This window comes from Mastigoproctus giganteus, chromosome 2 (assembly GCF_048544385.1).
Source record: "Mastigoproctus giganteus isolate SK-2022 chromosome 2, ASM4854438v1, whole genome shotgun sequence".
NCBI lineage: Eukaryota > Metazoa > Arthropoda > Arachnida > Uropygi > Thelyphonidae > Mastigoproctus > Mastigoproctus giganteus.
Window position 1 is genome coordinate 189,344,373 of NC_143576.1, and position 22,938 is coordinate 189,367,310.

Genomic DNA, 22,938 nt, shown 5'->3' on the forward strand with positions numbered 1-22,938 from the left:
GTGTCCGTTAGAAGTTTCACTGTACATACATACATTATTAAAGAAGGGTTCCTCAAATTCCGCCTTTTAACAAACGCATGATTTTGTCTATAGCATTTCGTGTAAAGGCTGCGACTCTGTTTACGTTGGATCTACTCGGGGGTGTTGGATTTTGGCGTTAAACAACGAAGCTTCTGTACGTGCGTCAAGAGCAGACACTTCAGAGTTGGCATTCCATGCTGTGAATGAGGCACATTCCTTTCTTTTTAATGAAGCCAAAATAATTAATATTCAACAGAATTATAGTAAATTACTTATTGCTGAAACGCTTGAAATGAAACTCCGTAAAAACTCAATTAATATTCATAGACGATTTTTTAATATCGGATGATTGGTCCTATAAACACGTGCGTGATGAGGACTAAATTTCTTTTAAATACTTACGCATTGGCGCATTTTTTAGTTTCATTCCATCCAGTGAACATGAAGTATCAAAGTTTCTGTCTAACTTAAGGAGGAAGAAATTTATCTTCACGTATTTCGTATTTAGTTCTTTCTACTATGAGTAAATTTGACATAATGTTTTCCTATACTGATGGTTGCGTCACGGTTGATAGTTTTGGAGTTGGGTTGGGGCCTCGATGGCGATTCCAGGTTATTAAGTTGGTGTCGTAGCTGTCGTTATGGAACATATTAAAATGTAGCATTAGCATTAGTAGAGGCATTTGATGCAAGAAAGCAAGCTTATGCAGCATCAGCCAAAAAAAAAAAACAAAAAAAAAACCCACTTCCACTTCACCCCTCTGTTCGTTCAAAAAAGCTGTCCAGCTGGGCCTTAAACTTATTTAGGCTATCAACCTCCACTACAAGGGATGGAAGTCTGTTCCACCAACCAACCACCCGCTGGCTAAAGGCAAATTTCCGCACGTCTATCCTACATCTGTCTTTCCTCAATTTGAATTTATGCCCTCTCAGGTGATTTTTCTGAGCTAGAGGAAGAATCCCATCAGCATTGAGCATGCTTAAACCATTCAAGGCTTTATACACCTCTATCAGATCACCTTGCTGGTGCCTAGTCTCCACACACTGTAATTTGCAAAACTTAAGCCTTTCTTCGAAAGAGCACCCCTTTGTTCCATTCACTAATCTTGTTGCCCTTCTCTGTACTCGTTCCAGCAGCTCTACATCCTTATTGAAATGAGGCCTCCAGACCTGTATACAGTACTCTAGGTGTGGCCTGACCATTGCCTTATACAAGGGAATAATCACTTCCTTATCCCTGCTGGAAAAATTCCTGTATATCATTGACAATACTCCATGAGCTACTCTTGCAGCTCGTCTGCACTGCTCAGAGAACTTCATATCTGCCTGCACAACCACCCCCAAGTCCCTTTCATTCTCTACCACTGTCAGTGTAGTACCACAGAGTTGATACGTTGCTCTGGGGTTGCTGTTTCCCATGTGTAGTACTTTACATTTGTCAATGTTAAACTTCATTTGCCACCTCTCAGCCCATCTCCTCAACCTTTCCAGATCCTGTTGCAGCAGCATAGTGTCAGTAGTGTCCTTGACAACCCTGCCAACCTTTGTATCGTCTGCAAACTTGGACATTAAGCTTGATATACCATCATCAATATCATTTATAAATACAGAAAACAATAATGGACCCAACACTGAGCCCTGAGGGACTCCACTAATAACATTAGTCCACGATGAGCAGTGTCCATTGATTACCACTCTCTGTCTTCTCCCCCTCAACCACCCCTTTATCCATAGCAGCAATTTGCCTCCAGTGTCACACTGTTCAAATTTGTGTAGCAGTCTTCCATGTGCAACAGTATCAAAAGCCTTTCTAAGATCCAAGTATATAATATCAAAGCTATTCCCTGCATCCAGTTCTTTTGTGACTGCATCATAGTATCCAATGAAATTGGTCAGGCAAGACTTCCCCTTAACAAAACCATGCTGTGTCTGAGCTATAACTGAAGTCTTGTCTAAATGATCCTGCAGTGCTTCTTTAACCAGTGCCTCCATTAATTTTCGTGGAACAGAAGTTAAGCTCACAGGTCTATAATTACTTGTGTCAGCCTTTGATCCTCCTTTGTGAATTGGGGGCACATTTGCACATTTCCAGTCTATGGGTCCAAGGAAGCTCTCCCCTGAGTCCAAGGAAGCTCTCCCCTGAGTCCAAGGAAGCTCTCATTATTATGGCTAAGGGTTTGCTTACTTCCTTTGCTGCCTCCTTTAATATAACTGGATAGATCCCATCCACCCCGGGTGCCTTTCTTGTGTTTATCTTCAACAGTTTCTCCTCCACTTTACTCCCAGTTATTTCAAGATTCTGTAGCTTATTGCTAGAGTTGAATACACCTCTGGCATTCCCCTCGCTGAATAACTCCTCATGTGTGAATGTCGATGCAAAATATTCATTTAGTTTGTTAGCTACCTGAGCAGGATCATCAACAGTTGACCAATCAATATCAAGTGGACCAATCTGATTCATCCCCTTCCTTCTAGAGTTTACATAAGTAAAGAACTCTTTGCTGTTTTTCTTTGCATCCCTTGCCAAGGATTTCTTGTAATCTGCCTTCGCCTGCCTAACCTCCTTTGTAACTTGGTTGCATATCAACTTGTATCTATCATAGGCTTCTGTGTCATGTGTTAATTTGTAAGTATCCCATGCATTTTTGTTCTCTGCCATATGCCTCATTAGTTCATCTGACATCCATTTTGGCCTAAACCTTGAACAATATTTCTTAGTTGGTATGTAAAGCCTAATAGCTTCCAAGATAAGTTCTTTGAATGCTTCCCATTTTGAATTTGCTGTTGGTAACATCATCAGTTGGTCCCACTGTATAGAATTTAAATACTGTCTCAGTCCATCGTAGTTGCCTTTACGGAAGCAATAACCCTTCCCTTTACCCCTAATGGTAGTTACCTCTTTGAGTAAATCCCACTTCAGCACACTGTTATCACTGCCACCTAGTGGTTCATTTATCTGCAGATTCTTAATGCATGAAGAATCACTGCTGATAATCAAATGAAGAGTATTACTCCCTCTAGTTGCCTCCCGAACATGCTGATGTAGAAAACAATCATCCAATAAATCCACAAAAGCCCTGCTAGTGTGTGAGTGACCAGCCCCCAAATTCCAGTCAATATCTGGGAAATTAAAATCTCCCATTATAAGACTCTCTGATCTACTGGCCCACTCTATTTCCCTGTACAGTTTCTTATTATACTCATCGGAGTCATTAGGCCTATAGCACACTCCTACTCTCAATTTTGATCTCCCAATGCTTATGTCACACCAAACTGACTCAACACTGCACTGTCCAGCGATGTCGACTGTCTTCACTTCCTTGGTTTTTATGTGTTTCTTAACTAATAGCATAACCCCTCCCCCCTTCCTATCCTGTCTATCCTTTCTGTAGACATTGTACTCCCCAAATTCCAGTTCTGCATCCCTATCTGTGTGACACCACGTCTCTGATATCCCAACAATATCTGCCTTTGATGTTTTGAGCAATACCTCAAATTCATCAAATTTATTTACTAAACTCCTAGCATTGGTGTACACGCAAGTATACCTGCACCTGTTTCTATTCTTAGCTACCCTAACACAACCCATGTGTTTACTTGTACCGCAGTGGCTCCCAGCAGTCTCCGAAATACCATGCATCTTGTTTTTCAGGCTTCTGCTCATGTAGTTTACTAAATTCATTGTATTTTAATTAATTTATGAGATGAACTAGGAGAGTTGGATAAAAAACCTTCCTGTAAAGAGATGAAGGTAATCCCCGTATTATTTATTAAAAGTAACAAAAAATATAGGGGATTTGAGCAGATAATAACTCTTATTATACTTAAATATATATATATATATATTTTTAGATCTAGGGCTTTCAAAAAGTTTATGGTCTTTTGTCATCATGGTATGGAACATGTCTTAAAGCATTGTCTAGTTTTGTTAAGATAGACTCGTGCTTGTTTTAACATAAAGCAAGCATGAGCCTAAATTTACATTTTAAGAATGTAAATGTGGGAACACTGCACTTAGTCGGTTCAAACTTAATTGGTGCAAAAAATTTCTGGGACGAGTTCTATCACTGTTTTGTTCAAATTTTTCTGGCCATAAGAGGAAATCACAAAGAGCAGCCATATCATAATCACTCGATAATAGAAAAACACGAGTAACATCACACACTTTCTTACAGATTTAAAGATACATATGGAAAACATGTCACAAAGTAATTTACAAGTGCAACTTCATATCAGTATTGCATAAGTAAACATGTAGGCAATATATTCCATTAACAAAACTTTTAATTTTGCAACATTTTTTCCCCATTTCTTTTCCTCATTAAGCTTGTAGCTTGTTGCATCAGTTTAGTTTTCCAGCTTCCTATTGGCTTCCTATACTTCTCTTGCCTTGTCTAGTCTGTGTTTTCCATTTGGTTGATATGTTCATTTCATTTTAGCTTACATTTTTTTATCCAATTGCACATTAACTTCTTATCGCAGAGCTAACTCTGTCTCTTAATGGTTTTTTGTGTAATCTTATGTAGTACCTTAGCATTAGCATTAGTAGAGGCATATGATGCAAGAAAGCAAGCTTATGCAGCATCAGCCAAAAAAAAAACAAAAAAAAAAAACTTCCATTTCATCCCTCTGTTCGTTCGAAATACCTGTCCAGCCGAGCCTTAAATTTATTTAGGATATCAACTTCCACAACAACGATGGAAGTCTGCTCCACCAACAAACTACCCACTGGCTAAATGCAAATTTCCGCACATCTATCCTACGTCTGTCTTTCCTCTATCTGAATTTATGCCATCTCAGGTGATTATTCTGTGCAAGAGGAAGAGCCCCATCAGCATTGAGCATGCTCAAACCATTCAAGGCTTTATACACCTCTGTCAGATCACCTTGCTGGTGCCTAGTCTCCAGACACTGTAATTTACAAAACTTAAGCCTATCTTCGTAAGAGCAACCCTTTGTTCCATTCACTAATCTTGTTGTCCTTCTCTGTACTCGTTCCAGCAGCTCTACATCCTTCTTGAAATGAGGCCTTCAGACCTGAATACAGAACTCAAGGTGTGGCCTGACCATTGGCTTATACAAGGGAATAATCACCTCCTTCTCCCTGCTAGAAAAATTCCTGTATATCATTGACAAGACACCATGAGCTACACTTTGAGCCGTCTGCACTGCTCAGAGAACTTCATAGCTGCCTGCACAATTACCGCCAGGTCCTTTTCATTCTCTGCCACTGTCAGTGTAGTGCCAGAGAGTTGATAGGTTGCTCTGGGGTTGCTGTTTCCCATATGTAGTACTTTACATTTGTAAACGTTAACTTCATTTTCCACCTCTCGGCCCATCTGCTCAGCCTTTCCAGATCCTGTTGCAGCAGCATAGCGTCAGTAGTGTCCTTAACAACTCTGCCAACCTTTGTATCGTCTGCAAACTTGGACATTAAGCTTGATATACCATCATCAATATCATTTATAAATACAGAAAACAATAATGGACCCAACACTGAACCCCGAGGGACTCCACTAATAACATTAGTCCACGATGAGCACTGTCCATTGATTACCACTCACTGTCTTCTCCCCACTCAACCACTCCTTTATCCATAGCAGCAATTTGCCTCCAATGCCACACTGCCCCAATTTGTGCAGCAATCTTCCATGTGCAACAGTATCAAAAGCCTTTCTAAGATCCAAATATATAATATCCAAGTTATTCCCTGCATCCAGTTCTTTTGTGACTGCATCATAGTATCCAATCAAATTGGTCAGGCAAGACTTTCCCTTAACAAAAGCATGCTGTGTCTGAGGTATAACTGAAGTCTTGTCTAGATGATCTTGCAGTGCTTCTTTAACCAGTGCCTCCGTTAATTTTTCTGGAACAGAAGTTAAACTCACAGGTCTATAATTACTTGTGTTAGCCTTTGATCCTCCTTTGTGAATTGGGGTCACATTTGCACATCTCCTGTCTATGGGTGCCTCCCCTGAGTCAAAGGAAGCTCTCATAATTATGGCTAAGGGTTTGCTTACTTCCTTTGCTGCCTCCTTAAATATAACTGAATAGATCCCATCCACCCCAGGTGACTTTCTTGTGTTTATCTTCAACAATTTCTCCTCCACTTTACTCTCAGTTATTAGAAGATTATCTAGCTTACTGCCAGAGTTGAATACACCTCTAGCATTCCCCTCACTGAATAACTCCTCATGTGTGAATGTTGATGCAAAATATTCATTTAGTTTGTTAGCTACTGAGCAGGATCATCAACAGTTGAACGATCGATATCAAGTGGACCAATCTGATTCATCCCTTTCCTTCTAGAGTTTACATAAGTAAAGAACTGTTTGCTGTTTTTCTTTGCATCCTTTGCCAAAGATTTCTTGTAATCTGCCTTTGCCTTCCTAACCTCCTTTGTAACTTGGTTATAGATCAGCTTATATCTATCATAGGCTTCTGTGTCACAGGTTAATTTATATGTATCCCATGCATTTTTCTTCTCTGCCATATGTCTCATTAGTTCATCTGACATCCATTTAGGCCTAAACTTTGAACAATATTTCTTGGTATGTAAAGCCTAGCTTCCAAGATAAGTTCTTTGAATGCTTCCCATTTTGAAATTGCTGTTGGTAACGCCATCAGTTGGTCTCACTGTATAGAATTTAATTACTGTCTCAGACCATCGTAGTCGCCTTTATGAAAGCAAGAACCTTTCCCTTTACCCCTGATGGTAGTTACCTCTTTGAGTAAATCCCACTTCATAACACTGTAATCATTGTCACCTAGTGGTTCCTTTATCTGCAGTTTCTTAATGCATGAAGAATCACTGCTGATAATCAGATCAAGAGTATTACTCCCTCTAGTTGCCTCCCGAACATGCTGATGTAGAAAACAATCATCCAATAAATCCACAAAAGCCTTGCTAGTGTGTGAGTGACCAACCCACAAATTCCAGTCAATATCTGGGAAATTAAAATACCCCATTATAAGACTCTCTGATTTACTGCCCACTCTATTTTCCTGTACAGTTTCTTATTATACTCATCAGAATCATTAGGCGTATAGCACACTCCTACTCTCAATTTTGATCTCCCAATGCTTATGTCACACCAAACTGACTCGACTCTGCACTGTCCAGCGATGTCGACTGGCTTCATTTCCTTGGATTTTGTGTTTCTTAACTAATAGCATAACCCCTCCTCCCTTCCTATCGTGTCTATCCTTTCTGTACACATTGTACTCCCGAAATTCCAGTTCTGCATTCCTTATATCTGTGTAACACCACTTCTCTGATATCCCAAAAATATCTGCCTTTGATGTTGTGAGAAATACCTCAAATTCATCAAATTTATTTACCAAACTCCTAGCATTGGTGTATACGCAAGTATACATGCACCTGTTCCTATTCTTAGCTACCCTAACACAACCCATGTTTTTACTTGTACCGCAATGACTCCTAGCAGTCTCTGAAATACCCTGTATCTTGTTTTTCAGGCTGCTACTCATTCCAATAGAAGCAGTGCAAGAATCACTTTCCCCTCTGCCAGTGGCTACTGTTAATCTATTAGTCCTTGTATCCCCCTAAGCTAGCAGTTTTCCTACCCACCTAACACTGCCTCGATAGCATCAGCAAATATTCTTGCACCTTTTCTGTGTAAGTGTATCCCATCCCTGTAGAAGCAGTCTCTCCTGTTAACAAGTACAGATCAGGCTGAAAAAAATTTTACCCCTCGAGCCTTGCACAATCTTTCCAGGGCCGAATTGATCGACAAAGCTCTCATCATATACTCCCTCCTATCGTATCTGGGCAGAATTGCAGACGCTTTCAAATTCAACCTTAATTCACGGCTTGTTTTTTCAACAGTGACCTGTACTTGTTAAGTGATTCTGCCAGTCTTCTACTCCTGATATCATTAGTGCCAACGTGTACAACTATATCACCTTTTGTGCCCTTAAAAGATGATATCTGGTCTACAACGTCATCAATCATTGCCCCTGGCAGACATAGCCTGGTCCTGTTCCACCTATCGTTTTTACAAAGCATGGTCCCCATTTCCCTGACAGTAGTCATCAATAAATACTATTTTCTGTGGGACCAGTGCATTTTGCCTTGGGGATTACTGCTGTGTTGCGTGATGACTAAGTGCAAACTCTGGCATTGATGTGGTCAGCTGAGAGCTTGATGTGCCCCTCAATTTAGATCCTTCGAGGGCATGCACCCTGTCCTTCAAGCTCTCATATAGGCCCATAACAATGCTGAGTTGTCGCCTGATTTCTTTACACTCCTTGCATCGTGCACGCACAAAGACATCCCCCATGGCAATTTCACGTCCTGTACTCGATTGCTCCACAAACATCATGCAAGCAGTGCATTTTAAAAGGCTGTGATTCTCAGGGCAACTGCCCCCCCTCAGTTCTCCTCTGAGCCACAGCACTCCCATTAGCACGAGCCTTTTGCTTTGCTGCTCTGGTCTGAGTCATGATTTAGATTTAATTTCAATAAAATTTCAATTTCAGTACAAAATTATAACCCTAAACTTGTATCCCAACATAGTTATAATGCTATATATATATTTCAGTATCGAGTATTATCTATGAGTTCCATTTATATAACTCCCGTATCAAGTTATGTATTAATTAATTATGTACGTTTGTAATCTAAGTCGTTATATGTATTTAGTTAAAAGTACAATTTAACTGACAACGAAGTTTAACAAAACTAATAGATTTTACTGATTAATTGACAATATTATATTATATACTGTACTATACTAAGCTTACGCTATCTAGTTCGGGATATAACATTGTTGTATAACAATGGTGGCAAGTTAAGAACGGTGAATCTACGGACACTTAAGTATTAATTAACTTCCAAATCTCGCTGGCCCAATTCAGAATAATTAAGGATACTGACTAGGTCTATAAGCTACCTATAGAAAATAATTTGATGTAACAATTGGTCAATAAAGCGGTTAAATATGGCTAAAAAACTTCTCGTTCAGCGGAGCTGCAACTTGTAACACGTGGATTTGATACCCTTACCAATATTTTTGTGCAGTGCTTTTTTTGTAAAAAAATAGGTGCCAGTACTCATTCTTTGCTATCAGGAAAAATTGAAAATTAAAAGGATATGAAAAGTACTGTAAAGTTTTTTTTTTTTTTTTTTCTTTCTTTCCCCCTGATATTGTTACTTTCGTAGTAATATTTTTGGAATAAGAACAACAAATTTTGTATATTAACACAGTTTATTGAGTATAAATTAATTATTGAAGTATATATAGAAAAATAAGTAAAATGTGAATAAAATAAGTAAATAAATCGGTCAACTACTGTGTGCTGGGTACTCGGGATGACACGAATGGTCATTAGTGTAGTATTTCAAATAGAGAGCTTTATGGTAACTGAAAAAAGTTTCTAGTACCCCTGCTTGGCCTAAAACTGAGGAAATAACGAAAACCTTGTCTATTTGAGTTTTTCCAGTTGTTGTGAATGCCAAGGGTGGGAGAAGCAACTCCGACTTCTTCCTGGAGAAGCGATTAAAGTCTCGGGGGAGAAACGACTGGCAGGTGAGGGCAGTGCATGACTCTGCGCAGGCGCCTCTCCACCACCAACGCCTCAACACTGGCTCCCTGAGTATCTCCTTACCGGGACAACTCCAGCTTTGAAAATTGTTAAAAATACTTCTGGTGTCAAAATTTATAAATGACCTTTATAGAATTATTAACTAACTATTTAGCAACCTTTTCGTCACCAAAAGGAGAGTTACTTAGTACAAAGAAGTGTGCTATCAAAGTGCAATAAAAAATTTGTTGTTTAATTTTAACACATATATAATTTATCATTTAATTGTAAATGATAGATTTCAATTGGAATAGTTTTCCCTTGATTAGCATCGAATAACGCATAGCTAATGTGATTTTTAATTTTTTTGCTCCGTTAGCAACGGAAATAGAGAGGGGGACACGAAACTTACATTTTTCCTGTCTGGCACCGTCATTTTTAATTTTGAAATTATATTTTAAACATACTCATTGAGCTCTTTCCAATGGTGTAGCTATAGGTTGTCGAACATTTTTATCCCTCCACATTTTAATCCCGCCTCCATTTCTCAGACAAATTTTTATCAACAATGATCAATATGGCGTTATGTTGGCCCACTTGCTGTGCAAACCCATGCAAAATTTCTCGTCAATAGGTTGAGTAGTTTCAGAGATACAATGCTGTGACAGACGGATGGACAGATAGACAACCTAGTGACATTTTAAGGGTTCTTCATTAGACTATGGCCCATAAAAATAAATAACATAAGTAAAAATAATTTTATAAATAAAGTTTTTGTAGAATATTCCAAATTTTTATTAAGTTTTCATAATGACAACCCTATGCCGACTTCTTTTTTCCTTTTTGTGTGTGTGTGTCGGTTGCTGAATGATGTTTCCGAAGCAACCATGAATCGACATAATTTGCTGAATCGAAGCGGGTCAGCGGTGGGCATACAATTTTAAGAAACAGTAGTGAAGAAACTGTTTTTGTCATCAACGAAGCTCTGGTTGGCTGACAATCAGATTCATTTGTGAAAATCCTCGTTCACATTCACTCGATGAAATTGGTATCGTACTCAGAGCGTCCATCAAATTCTTCAATTCTTCCGAAACCATCTTTTCAATTAGGTACCCCCGAAATCCACAAATTGCATTTAACTGTAACCTAATTGACAATTTTCTAACTTCATTTTCACCAAATGCCAACAATTCATGCTTAGAAGGTTTAATACCTTCGTTGTCCTCGTTTTCCTTCTCTCGTCATCGGTATTGTCACTAGTTCTTAAATTTGAATTGTTTCTTTACTTTTTTTTTTTTTGAAACTGTCCAAAATGTCAGTGTTATTCGAATATTCAGGTACTGTGACCATGTAAACAGAGATAGGGAAAATTTACGGAAAAATGTGGATAACGCACTTCCACGAAACAACAGATGATTATTTGTCAGGGTAAAAGAAAATCACTTTTCTAATTGTCGAACGGGGCGCTTACGGTTGACTCCCGAAGGTGTCTAACCTACGGCCAGCCTGGAAAGTGAACTAAAACAGCATTATAAATTTTGTTAATTATCAAAAAAAATCTCATTAAATGTTTTGTTCAGTAAATGTAATTGTGCATTGTACTTAATAAAATTTTTGAATATTTTCAATTTTACTTTTACATGCAACAAGAGATGGAAAATGTAACACACTAAAGAAATCTAACTTTGAATTTTTTTGAATATGGTCCCTGTACGGGAAATGTTTGGACACCACTGCAGTAGAAGGTGGGCCAGAGCCCATTGGGAATACACTTTGATCTGCTCACTGCAGACCAGCACGACTTGTCCGTATGTGGGATGGGTGGTCGGATAGTTTTTACCAGGTATCACTAAGTTGTAGAATGGTAATCCCTTTAGCTCTCTTAATTTGAGGAGCAGCACTAATTGCCCGAAGGCCAGAAATGCGAACAGGGCGTACCGAGTTAATTCCCTCCTAATCCGTTCGCTATATGAAAATTTTCTCGCTTAACGGAAACTATTTTAAATGTAACTTCCAGGGGGAATTCAAAATAATTAAACAGAGGTCCAACTGAGTAATTTAGAATTATAAAAATGGTTATACAGTTTTATACAGGAAATATCTTAACAATAAACAGCGAAAAATGTAAATTAAGTTAAATAATTTTAAGCTTATTTGAATAGTAGATAAACATGTGAAAAAATTTATGGAATATTACAAATTTCAAAGTGCACTGCATCCAAATGTCACATGTCACTGTTAATAAAGGTGCCGGTACGCCGTACCGTTGCGTACCCTCACACAAAAAGCACTGCTTTTATGCAATTACAAGGCTGAGTAAAGAATAAATACACCAGATTAATCAGAAAATCACAAAATAATGCTATGCTACTAAATTTAAATCAAAAGTTTTAGAAAAACAATTTCAAATCAATAAATAAGAAAGTCCACTTTGCGGCTTCTGATTACCACTAGCTTCGTCAGCAGACCTTTGTCTGTGGTTTCATTTATTTCTTAGTTTTTCGTGTTTTTGCTCTACTTTTGCATACATGTCAAAATAGGCCAGAGGTAGGGACCCTGTGGCCTTTTGGGTTTCCAATTGTGGCCTTTTGTCTATTTCTCTCAAATGCAAAATCCACCTTTTATTTCATGACAACACCAACTCAAAATATTTTTAAGGTTAATTTTATTTATTCTCTTTTTTATATATTCTCCTTGTGTAAATTAGTTTACATTTACACCATACATTACTAAAAGAAACATAAAAGGCATAAAAATATACTGGATAGATTGATAGAGAACAAAACAAAATGAATAGGTAAAATTATTTATATTGATAACTGTGTAGTTAGCAAGAGGCCTGTCAGTGGTAACTCAGCAATTGGCGAATTGGCAACTACCCAGTGATTCGCTTCACAGGCCTGAGAGCTTCTTAAGAAAGAACTGCAACATGTTAAATAAAAAGTATGCACTGCCTTTTCTAGTTAAGGAAAATAATAATGAATTATATATTAAAGTAAATGCAAAATAAAGCATTTATTCTAATTTGCTAATCTTCACAGAATATTATTGTTTCTCATATAGATGATGTGGCATCACTTCCACTTGAAACGGAACTTTGTTTGGCAACATTGCCTTTCTTATCAGCGATGACTCATCTCACTGACTGCTATCAGTATCAGTTGACAATCCAGTCATTCTCCTTAGGGCCCATCTGTTCGCAGATGGGCCCTAAGGAGAATGACTGGATTGACTTGTTTCCTTTGAAAAACTGAATCGTCAATCAATCTTTTTTTTTTTTTTTTTTTTTTTTTAATGTAAACCCCCAAACACGAAAGGTATTAGAACCTATAGTACTTAGTACAATGTTTGGGTTGGAGGTTGAGAAGACGAAAGAAGATATTTGTTGACATTGGACTTGAATTTCTGTAGACTGTAATTTTCAGGAAATATGTATGAAGGAAGGTTGTTCCAGAAAATGGCAGTTGAATGAATAAACGAGGAAGATGAAAAGTTGGTTCTGTGAGTTTGAAGTTGGACAGTAAATGGATGTTGGCTGGTGGCGGCAAGTGATTGGACTGTTTTGAATGAGAGAGTGGGAATTATAAAAGCCAATTCAGAAGAACAGTGCCCATGGAAGTATCTGTAGAAGAGGCATGCAGCAGAAACAGTACGTCTATGAGACAGCAAGTGCAGAGACTCTGTTAGAGATGAATCATTAATTAACCTAACTGCCCTCTTCTGAATGGAATCAAGAAGCCTGAGAGAGGTTTTGGGGGTGCCGCCCCAGATGTGCGAACAATATTACATGTTAGGGCAGATTTATGATTTGTACAGAGTGAACAGCTGTTTGGAAGAAAAGTAATGCCGAGAGCGAAAGAGAAAACCAAGTTTTTTAGATATAAAGGAAGCAATATTTGTAATGTGCTTGTGCCAAGAGAGATTAGAAGTCAGGGTAATCCCCAAAAGAGATATATCATTTTGCCTAGAAATCGGAGTGTCACTAAAGCACAGGAGCAGAAGAATCCTTTTTGTGAGATTTAAGACAAGACTGAGTTTTAGAAGGATTGAAATCAACTAAGTTGTCTTTGCCCCACCGGAGAATTACCTGGAGATCGGCATTTAAGGAATTGGTAGCAGATTTTCGAGAAGTTGAAGCTGATTGAGCAGGATAAGGTTTCTCAAAATGGGAAGTGGAATGCAATGTGCTATCATCGGCAAAACTATGGATAGGATTTCCAGTCAATGGAAGAAGGTCATTAATATACAAGAGGAAAAGAGTGGGGGAAAGAACTGATCCTTGGGGGACACCGGCATTAGTGGAGAAGTTAGAAGACAGAGAGCCATCTACCATCACCCTCAGTGAGCGATCAGAGAGAAAACTGGATAACCAATTACTAAAAACAGTTGGCAAACCATAAGATGGAAGCTTGTTTAGAAGACCTTTATGCCAAACACGATCGAAAGCCTTTGAGATGTCAAGAGCAACTACCTGTGTTTCACCGAACTTTTCCATTGAATTAGTCCATAAATGGGTAACATAAGCCAGAATATCACCAGTGGATCGACACTGGCGGAATCCATACTGGCGATCGTTGATCAGACGGAAAGTTTCTAGGTAGTTTAAGGGTTGGCAGTTAATTGATTTTTCCATTACTTTAGAAAGAGTAGAAGTAATTGCAATTGGACGATAATTGGATGGAAGGGATTTGTCACAGTTTTTAGGAACTGGCTTTGATATGAGCAAATTTCCAAGCAGAAGGAAAAACACCTTTGGAATAAGAAAGTGAAAAAAGGCAGCAGAGAACAATAGGAGTAAGTTCAGGAGCACAGGTTTTGAGAACAAGTGGAGAAATACCATCAGGACCTGGAGCATCAAGTTTCGTCAAAATCCTTCTGACAGTCTTTTGACGAAGACCACAGGAGGAATTGAATGGAGCGTGTTGGCAATAGTGGGAGGTGTTTTACCAAGATCATTAATACATGAGTTGGAAGAAAAATGGGATGCTAGCAGGTCAGCTTTATCCTTGGCTGAAGTGACAACAGAACCATCTGGTTTTGACAGAGGTGGGAGCAGAGATGGGTAAAGTTGCGGCCAATAGCTTTGGCAAGAGACCAGAATGTTTGGCTACCATTACTGCAAGAAGCAAGTTTTCTACTCTTAGCCTATTCAAAATCTAGTTTGGACTGTTTAATGACTGCTTTACAATTGTTGCAAGCTTTGGTGTAGGCAGAAAATGAAACTGAAGAATTGGAAACAGGTCAATTTATGGTTAGGATTGTCCTGTTTTCTTGTAGGTAAATGAACAATCTGTGCAAGGTCATTAGAAATTGCAAAAGCCTCAGCATCTTGACCAGCTGGGTCGGTGTGACTAGAAAACGGAAGCCAGTTCGGAATGGAGTTGTGAACATTAAAATCACCAAGGAAAATTACCCTGCTGTTAGGAAAGTTGGACTGGAGAAAGTCAAGTTGCAAAGAGAGGAAGTCAAACAGCTTCAAGTGATTAGTAGAGTTGGGAGAACGATAGAGACAACAGATGAATTTAATACAATGAGGTAGAGAGATTTTAAGCCACAGAAGATCGAAAAGAGGAGATTCCAAATTACCAAGTCTCTGACAGGGAATATTGGAACGGATATATGCACAAGTACCACCTTTGAGCGAAAGGAATCATATAGCGAATAATTTGGGCAACTGAGATGAGCAGTAGTTGAATCAGCCGATAACTGAGATTCTGTTAGAAAAAGTACATGGGGTTTGGCAGACTGCAAGTGAAAATAGACATCGTTGAGATTAGAATTGAAACCATTTATATTTGTGTTGTTATGTTGTTATTTGGTTTTTAGGAGCATTAGCAGCTATATTGCTCTGGGGATATGCGGTAGTCATTCCCTGACCTTTCCACATCCTCCGTATTTGGTGGTCACGGGCTCGAACCCCGCTGTAATCAAGAAGCGTGTGCTATGCACTGCTGCTCCTGCCCACCTGGCTACGGAGGTGCCTCGTATATTTGTGAAATTCACTAGGAAGTGTTTGGAAGGTTTAGATCTTTTCGCAGATAAGCTTACTCTATTAGTTTGACAATTCATGGTGTATTCAATAGTAAGAAAAAGTGGGGGGGGGGATATGCTGTATGAAGTAATGAAATTTTTGGATATGGCATATACATGGTAACAACATACCCAGATCCTTGACATAACATGGCCTCGACAATGCCCTCCCCACATACACACTACTCGGACTCCCTCTAGTTATCTGGCAGAGTACAGGTAGCAAGATTATACACTAACTGATCTGGAAGCCTCCTAGAGTTACAAATAGGTTCGTTCCGGTGTACTAACTAGCGGCTGGCCCGCGTACACCATTTTAGAGCTGTACCCTAGAAATGTAAGGAAGATTGGATCACGCCATGATGTTCATCATAACCTCAAAAGTCATCAGTCATACTGCATGATGGAAGGGATGGTGAAGGGTTGACTGGAACTTAGCTCTGGAGACTAAACATGGGTTCCACCACTTCAAGCCTCCAATAAACAAAGTGATCGTATTGCCCTGTTTGTTGAGAGTCATCTACCACCTTGTATTGCCTGGTAACACAGAGGGGCAGCATTCCTCCATGTGGTGTGGGTGCCATGCCTTGACCCCTGCTTATGTTGATTCATACCTGAGTGGTCACCCACAGTGTGCTTGTGCATGGAGGTTATCTTGTTGGCTGCATAGAAACAGAGCAATAGACAAGGGTAGAATGTTGTTGTGAAAATGGCAAATAAACCTCAAACCATAAACTTAACGAAACTTAATGCTTTGTAGTAGTAGTGGCATGTGATGCAAGAAAGCAAGTGTATGAGCTTATGCAGCAACAGCCAAAAAAAAAAATCACACCATTCCCTTCAAATGCCTGTCCAGTTCCTCCTTAAATTTATTCAACCTATCAACTTCCACAACGACAGATGGAAGTTTGTTCCAGCAATTAACCACCCGCTGGTTAAAGGCAAATTTCCGCACATCTATTCTACATCTGTCCATTCTTAATTTGAATTTATGCCCCTTTAGGTTCGTAATCTGAACAAGTGGAAGGATCCCATCAGAATTCAGCGTGCTCAACCCATTCAAGGCCTTATACACCTCAATCAGATCACCGCGCTGGTGCCAAGTCTCCAGCCACTGCAATTTGCAGAACTGAAGCCTCTCTTGTTGCCCTTCTCTGTACATGCTCAAGTAAATCTACATCCTTCCTAAAATGAGGCCTCCAGACCTGTATGCAGTACTCAAGGCATGGCCTGACCATTAACTTATATAGAGAGACAATCACCTCCTTCTCCCTGCTAGCAAAATTCCTGTATATCATTGACAAAACCCCATGACCTGCCCTGGCAGCCTGTCTGCATTGCTCAGAAAACTTCATATCTGACTGCACAATTACTCCCAGGTCTTTTTCATTTTCTACCACCTTAAGTGTAGTACCACACAGTTGGTACGTTTCTCTGGGGTTATTTCTACCCATATGCAGTACTTTGCATTTGTCAAGGTTAAACTTCAGTTGCCACTTCTTAGCTCATCTGCCCAAATTTTCTAGATCCTGTTGCAGTAGCACACTGCATTACTGTCATTAACAACCCTGCCAACCTTTGTATCATCTGCAAACTTCGACATTAAGCCTGATATACCTTCATCAATATCATTGATAAATATACAAAACAACAGTGGACCCAACACCGAACCCTGTGGGACTCCACTAATAACATTAGCCCACGAAGAGCAGCACCCATTGATTACCACCCTCTGTCTTCTCCCACTTAACCATCCTTTTATCCATTGTAGCAACTTACCCTTAATACCATTCTGCTCCAATTTGTACAATAGTCTTCCATGCGCAACAATGTCAAAAGCTTTCATGAAATCCAAATATATGATATCAAAATTATTTTTGCATCCAGTTCCTTTGTAACCACATCATAATATCCTATCAAATATATCAGACAAGACTTTCTCTTAACAAACCCATGCTGTGTCTGAATTATTGCTGCAGTCTTGTCTAGATGATCCTGCAATGCATCTTTAACCAGTGACTCCCTTATTTTACCCGGAACAGAAGTTAAACTAACTGGTCTGTAATTACTCGTGTCACCCTTCAATCCCACTTTGTGAATTGGGGATACATTTCCACATCTCCAGTCCGTGGGAACCTCCCCTGAGTCCAAGGATGCTCTCATAATTATGGCTGATGGTTTGCTTAGTTGCTTTGCCATCTCCTTTAATATAACTGGATAGATCCCATCCACCCCAGGTGCTTTTCTTATGTTTAACTTCAACAATTTCTCCTCCACTTTTCTCTCAGTTATTACAAAAATCATTAAGTATCCTGCTACAATTTGATAACCTTCTGCCATTTTCAAACCTTAATAATTCCTCATGTGTGAATGTAGATGCAAAATACTCATTCATTTTGTACAGAATTTAAAACCTGTTGGAGACCACTTTACTCTGCCTGGTCATTGCTTATTCCCTCTCTGAACATCATGGGATAAATGCTAATTACAGGAAGGGCCCTTCCCTATACACTGGTCAAGTTCAGAACAAGATATGTGAAGATCAAAAGATCAGTGATTCAGATGTGTCTCATGTTAGCGTAGTAATAACTCTAGTCCTTGAAGTTATGTTTCAGAAAAAAAAAAAGAAAGCCAAATTTTGCACGATAGGTGTTAAAAATGACAACACTATCGATAGCCAGACTGTTATGTGACAAATTTGTGTACTGTAAAATTAAATATGTTTCCTAATGACAACAATCAGAGTATGCATACACACAAAAAATATAAAATAAATTCACCAACACTAAAATAAAATCAGACTGTGATGTATACTTCTATTTGACACTGGTGTTGCTGAATATTTCACAACTATCTTTTATTTACTAATATTTCTATAAGCTTGGAATCGGTCTAAACAGTACTCAGGTGGTGGCCAGTCGCTGGGTTGATAAGAATGTGTTTTATTTAATTGAAAAAACTTGCTCATTTATGAATGAAAATTGTGAATTGTCGTGAGAAATGAATCTGTCTTCCAAATTTCATGGGGCCACTCCCACTTTTTGTGTCTCAGTCCAGCTCCAACTCAATAAATAAAATGAAGAATAATATAAATTTTACTTACACGAGGAGCACAATTATTCAAATAAAAACACACCAACATTACAATACAACTTTAAGGCGATTCATATTGCTTTCGGCTGCTTGAAATGGGTTGCTCAGCCATACAGCGAGAGACAGATGAAAGTAATTAATTTTCATACATGTATACCCCTCCTTATGTCTGGCCCATATCTAAAGTGGTGTATACATGTGTGAAAATTAATTACTTTGATATTTCAAGGGATGTGTAAGAACTGGCCTTGGGCTAATTACCTAGACAATGGTCAAAATTTCCACACTATAAATTATACAGACTTTGCTTTTCCCATATTATGAATTCAAAATAAATAAATAATAATAATAAAACATTATTTTTGGCTGTGTCCTTTGTACTCAATAATAAAATGCTAATCATATTTTCTAAACATATGTAAAAGCACTCATTGTTTTGGGTTTCACAGGAGCCTTTTAACTTTTTCCTTCTCTTTTATTTTTATTTATTTATTTCATCTATTCTTTTTTCCCTCTTTTCATTTAATTTTAATTTTTCTACTCTACATCCTTCTTAAAATGAGGCCTCCAGACCTGTGCACAGTACTTAAGGTGTGGACTGACCATTGCCTTATACAAGGGGATAATCACCTCGTTGTCTCTACTAGCAAAATTTCAATATATCATTGACAAAACTCCATGACCTGCTCTGGCAGCCCGTCTGCACTGCTCAGAGAGAATTTCATATCTGACTGCACAATTACCCCTAGGTCTTTTCCATTCTCCACCTTCCTGAGTGTAGTACCACACAGTTGGTCTGTTTCTCTTAGTTTACTGCTACCCATATGCTGTACTTTGCATTTGTCAATGTTAAACTTGAGTTGCCACGTCTCAGCCCATCTGCCTAACGTTTCTAGATCCTGTTACAGTAGCATATTGTCTTTACTGTCATTAACAACCCTGCCAATCTTTGTATTATCTGAAAACTTTGACATTAAGCCTGATATACCTTCATTGATATCATTGATAAATACACAAAACAATAATGGGCCCAGCACCAAACCCTGGTTGACTCCACTAATAACATTAGTCCACATGCAGCAGTGTCCATTTATTAACTCTGCCATCTCCCAATCAACCATCCCTTTATCCATTGCAGCAACTTGCCCTTAATGCCATACTGCTCCAATTTGTAAAGCAGCCTTCCATATGCAACAGTATCAAAAGCTTTCCTGAAATTCAAGTATATGATATCAAAATTATTTTTTGTATCCAGTTCCTTTGTGGCCACGTCGTAATATCCGGTCAAATTGGTCAGAGAAGACTTCCCCTTAACAAACCCATTTGTGTCTGAACTATTACTGCAGTCTTGTCTAGGTGATCCTGCATCACTTCTTTAACCAGTGACTCCATTATTTCCCCAAACAGAAGTTAAATTAACAGGTCTGTAATTATGTGTGTCACCCTTTGAACCTCCTTTGGGAATTGGGGATACATTTGCACATGTCCAGTCCATGGGCACCTCCCCTGAATCAAAGGATGCCCTCATAATTATGGTTGTTTGCTAACTTTCCTCATGCCCTCCTTCAATATAACTGGATAGATTTCATCCACCCCAAGTGCCTTTTTTATGTTTAATTTCAACAGATTTTCCTCCACTTTGCTCTAAGTTATTACAAAATCAAAATCATTTAGAAGGGGGAGGGCAGAAGTTTACTAAATGATTCCTGATGGAATTCCTCATGTGGGAGTGTAAATGTAAAATACTCATTCAGTTTGTCATATATCTGAGCAGGATTATCAACATCATGTGGACCAATGTGATTTATCCCCTTCCTTCTGGAGTTTACATAAGTAAAGAAGTCTTTGGTGTTTTTCTCTACATCCTGTGCCAAGGATTTCTCGTAATCAGCCTTCGCTTGCCTGACCTCTTTTGTGACTTAGTTACAGACTACCTTATATCTGCCATAGGCTTCGATGTCACCTGATAATTTATATGCATCCCACACATTTTTCTTCTCTGCCACGAGCCTTATTAGTTCATCTGACATCCATTTAGGTCAAAATCTTGAACGGTATTTCTTAGTTGGTATGAAAAGCCCAGTAGCTTCCAAGATTAATTTCCCGAAGGCTTCAGATTTAGAATTCGCTGTTTTAAACATCATCAGTTGATCCCACTGTATAGAATTTAAAAACTGTCTGAGATCAGTGTTGTCACCTTTACGAAAACAAAAACCCTTCCCTTAAAACAGTATTTCTTAGTTGGTATGAAAAGCCCAGTAGCTTCCAAGATTAATTTCTCGAAGGCTTCCCATTTAGAATTTGCTGTTTTAAACATCATCAGTTAATCCCACTGTATAGAATTTAAAAACTGTCTGAGATCAGTGTTTGTCACCTTTATGAAAACAAAAACCCTTTCCTTTACCCTTGTAGTTACATCTTTAATTAAATCCCTCATCAGTACACTGCACTGTCACCTAATGGTTCCTTTATCTGCAAATTTTTTATGCATGAATAATCACTGCTGATAATCAGATCAAGAATATTACTCCCTCTAGTTGCCCCTCAAACATGTTGCTGTAGAAAACAATCCTCCAATAAATCCCCAAAAATCTTGCTAGCGTGCGAGTGACCAATCCACAAGTTCCAGTCAATATTTGGAAGTTAAAATTCCCCATTACTAGACATTCTGATTTACTGGTCCACTCTGTTTCTTTGTACAATTTTTCATTGTGCTCATCTGAGTCATTAGGCCTATAACATACTCCTCCTCTAATTTTCTCTTGCTCCGTGCTTATGTCACACCAAACTGACTTAACATTGCACCATCCGCCCATATCAACTGGATGCACTTCCTTAGATTTTGGTTTCTGAACTAATAGCATAATCCCCTCCTCCCTTCCTACCCTGTCTATCCATTCTGTACACATTGTACTTCCCAAATTCCAATTCTGCACTGCTTATATCCCAACAATATCTGCCTTTGATATCTTGATCAGCAATTCAAATTTATTTACAATACTTCTAGCATTGGTGTACATGCAAGTATACATGCACCTGTTGTTACTCTTAGTTACCCTAACACAGCCGTATTTACTTGTTCCATGATGACTCCCAGCAGCTCTTGAAATCCCCAGCAACCTGCTCTCTAGGCTGCTACTCATTACCATAGAAGGAGTGCAAGAATCACTTTTGCCTCTGCCTGCAGCTGCTGTTAATCTTTTAGTCTGTGAATCCCCCCAATCCAGCAGTTTTCTGACCCACCTAACACTGCCTCGATAGCATCAGCAAATATATTTTTGCACCCTTTCTATTTAAGAGTATCCCATCCCTGTAGAAGCAGTCTCTCCTGTTAGCAAGCACAGACCATGCAGAAAATAATTCTACCTCATGAACCTTGCACAATCTCTCCAGGGCCGAATTGATTGACAAGGCTCTCATCATTTACTCCCTTCTATCATGTCTGGGTAGAATTGGAGACACTTTCAAATTTAACCCTAACTCGTGACTTTTTTTCAATGTTGATCTGTACTTGTTAAGTAAATCTACAGATCTCTTACTCTCAAGGTCATTAGTGCCAACGTGTGCAACAATATCACCTTTCGTGCCCTTAAAAGATATCTTGTCGAATGCGCTGGTCACAATCTCCAAGGCAGAATGTGACCTGGTCACATTCTGCATTGGAGATTGCCGCTGTGTTGCCTGGTGCACAGGAGCAAGCTCTGGCATTGAGTTGGGCAGCTGAGAGCTTGATGGGCCCCTCATATTAATTTCTTTGAAGGCATATACCTACACCTCACTGTCATAAACACCCATTAGAATGCTGAGTTGGTGCCTAATTTCCTCACAGTCTCTGCACCTAGCACACGCACACGACATTCTCCTTGGCTTGATCATGTTGTGTTCTAGACAGTTCTGCAAACATTTCACATTTCGCACATTTGACAGACTGTGAGTGAGTTATGGGGACTGAAAATTGGCAGATAGTTTTAAGTAACATTGTATGATGAAAGTTAGACCATATCTCCAAGTCAAATTCTTGTGGGGGAAGGTGAGACAATTGGTACCATCTAGTTTACCATTTATTAGCCTGTTCATGACGAATATGTCCTTTAGGCTGATAATAAAGAACTGATACATACTAGAAGAAGGCTTCTTCATCTACCATTTGTAAAAAGTAAAAAAAGTAAAGTGCAGCCATTATCAACCCACTGCAGGATGGAAGCCTCCTCAACAATTCATGCTAGGGAAATGGACCGTAATCTGCCA

At 38.9% G+C, this 22,938-nt stretch overlaps 1 protein-coding gene across 1 annotated transcript in view; it reads left to right on the plus strand.

The window, feature by feature from the left end:
* The window catches only part of LOC150089854 (BTB/POZ domain-containing protein 7), a 360,234-nt gene that overhangs the window by 19,197 nt on the left and 318,099 nt on the right, over window positions 1-22,938 (plus strand). The window lies entirely within an intron of this gene.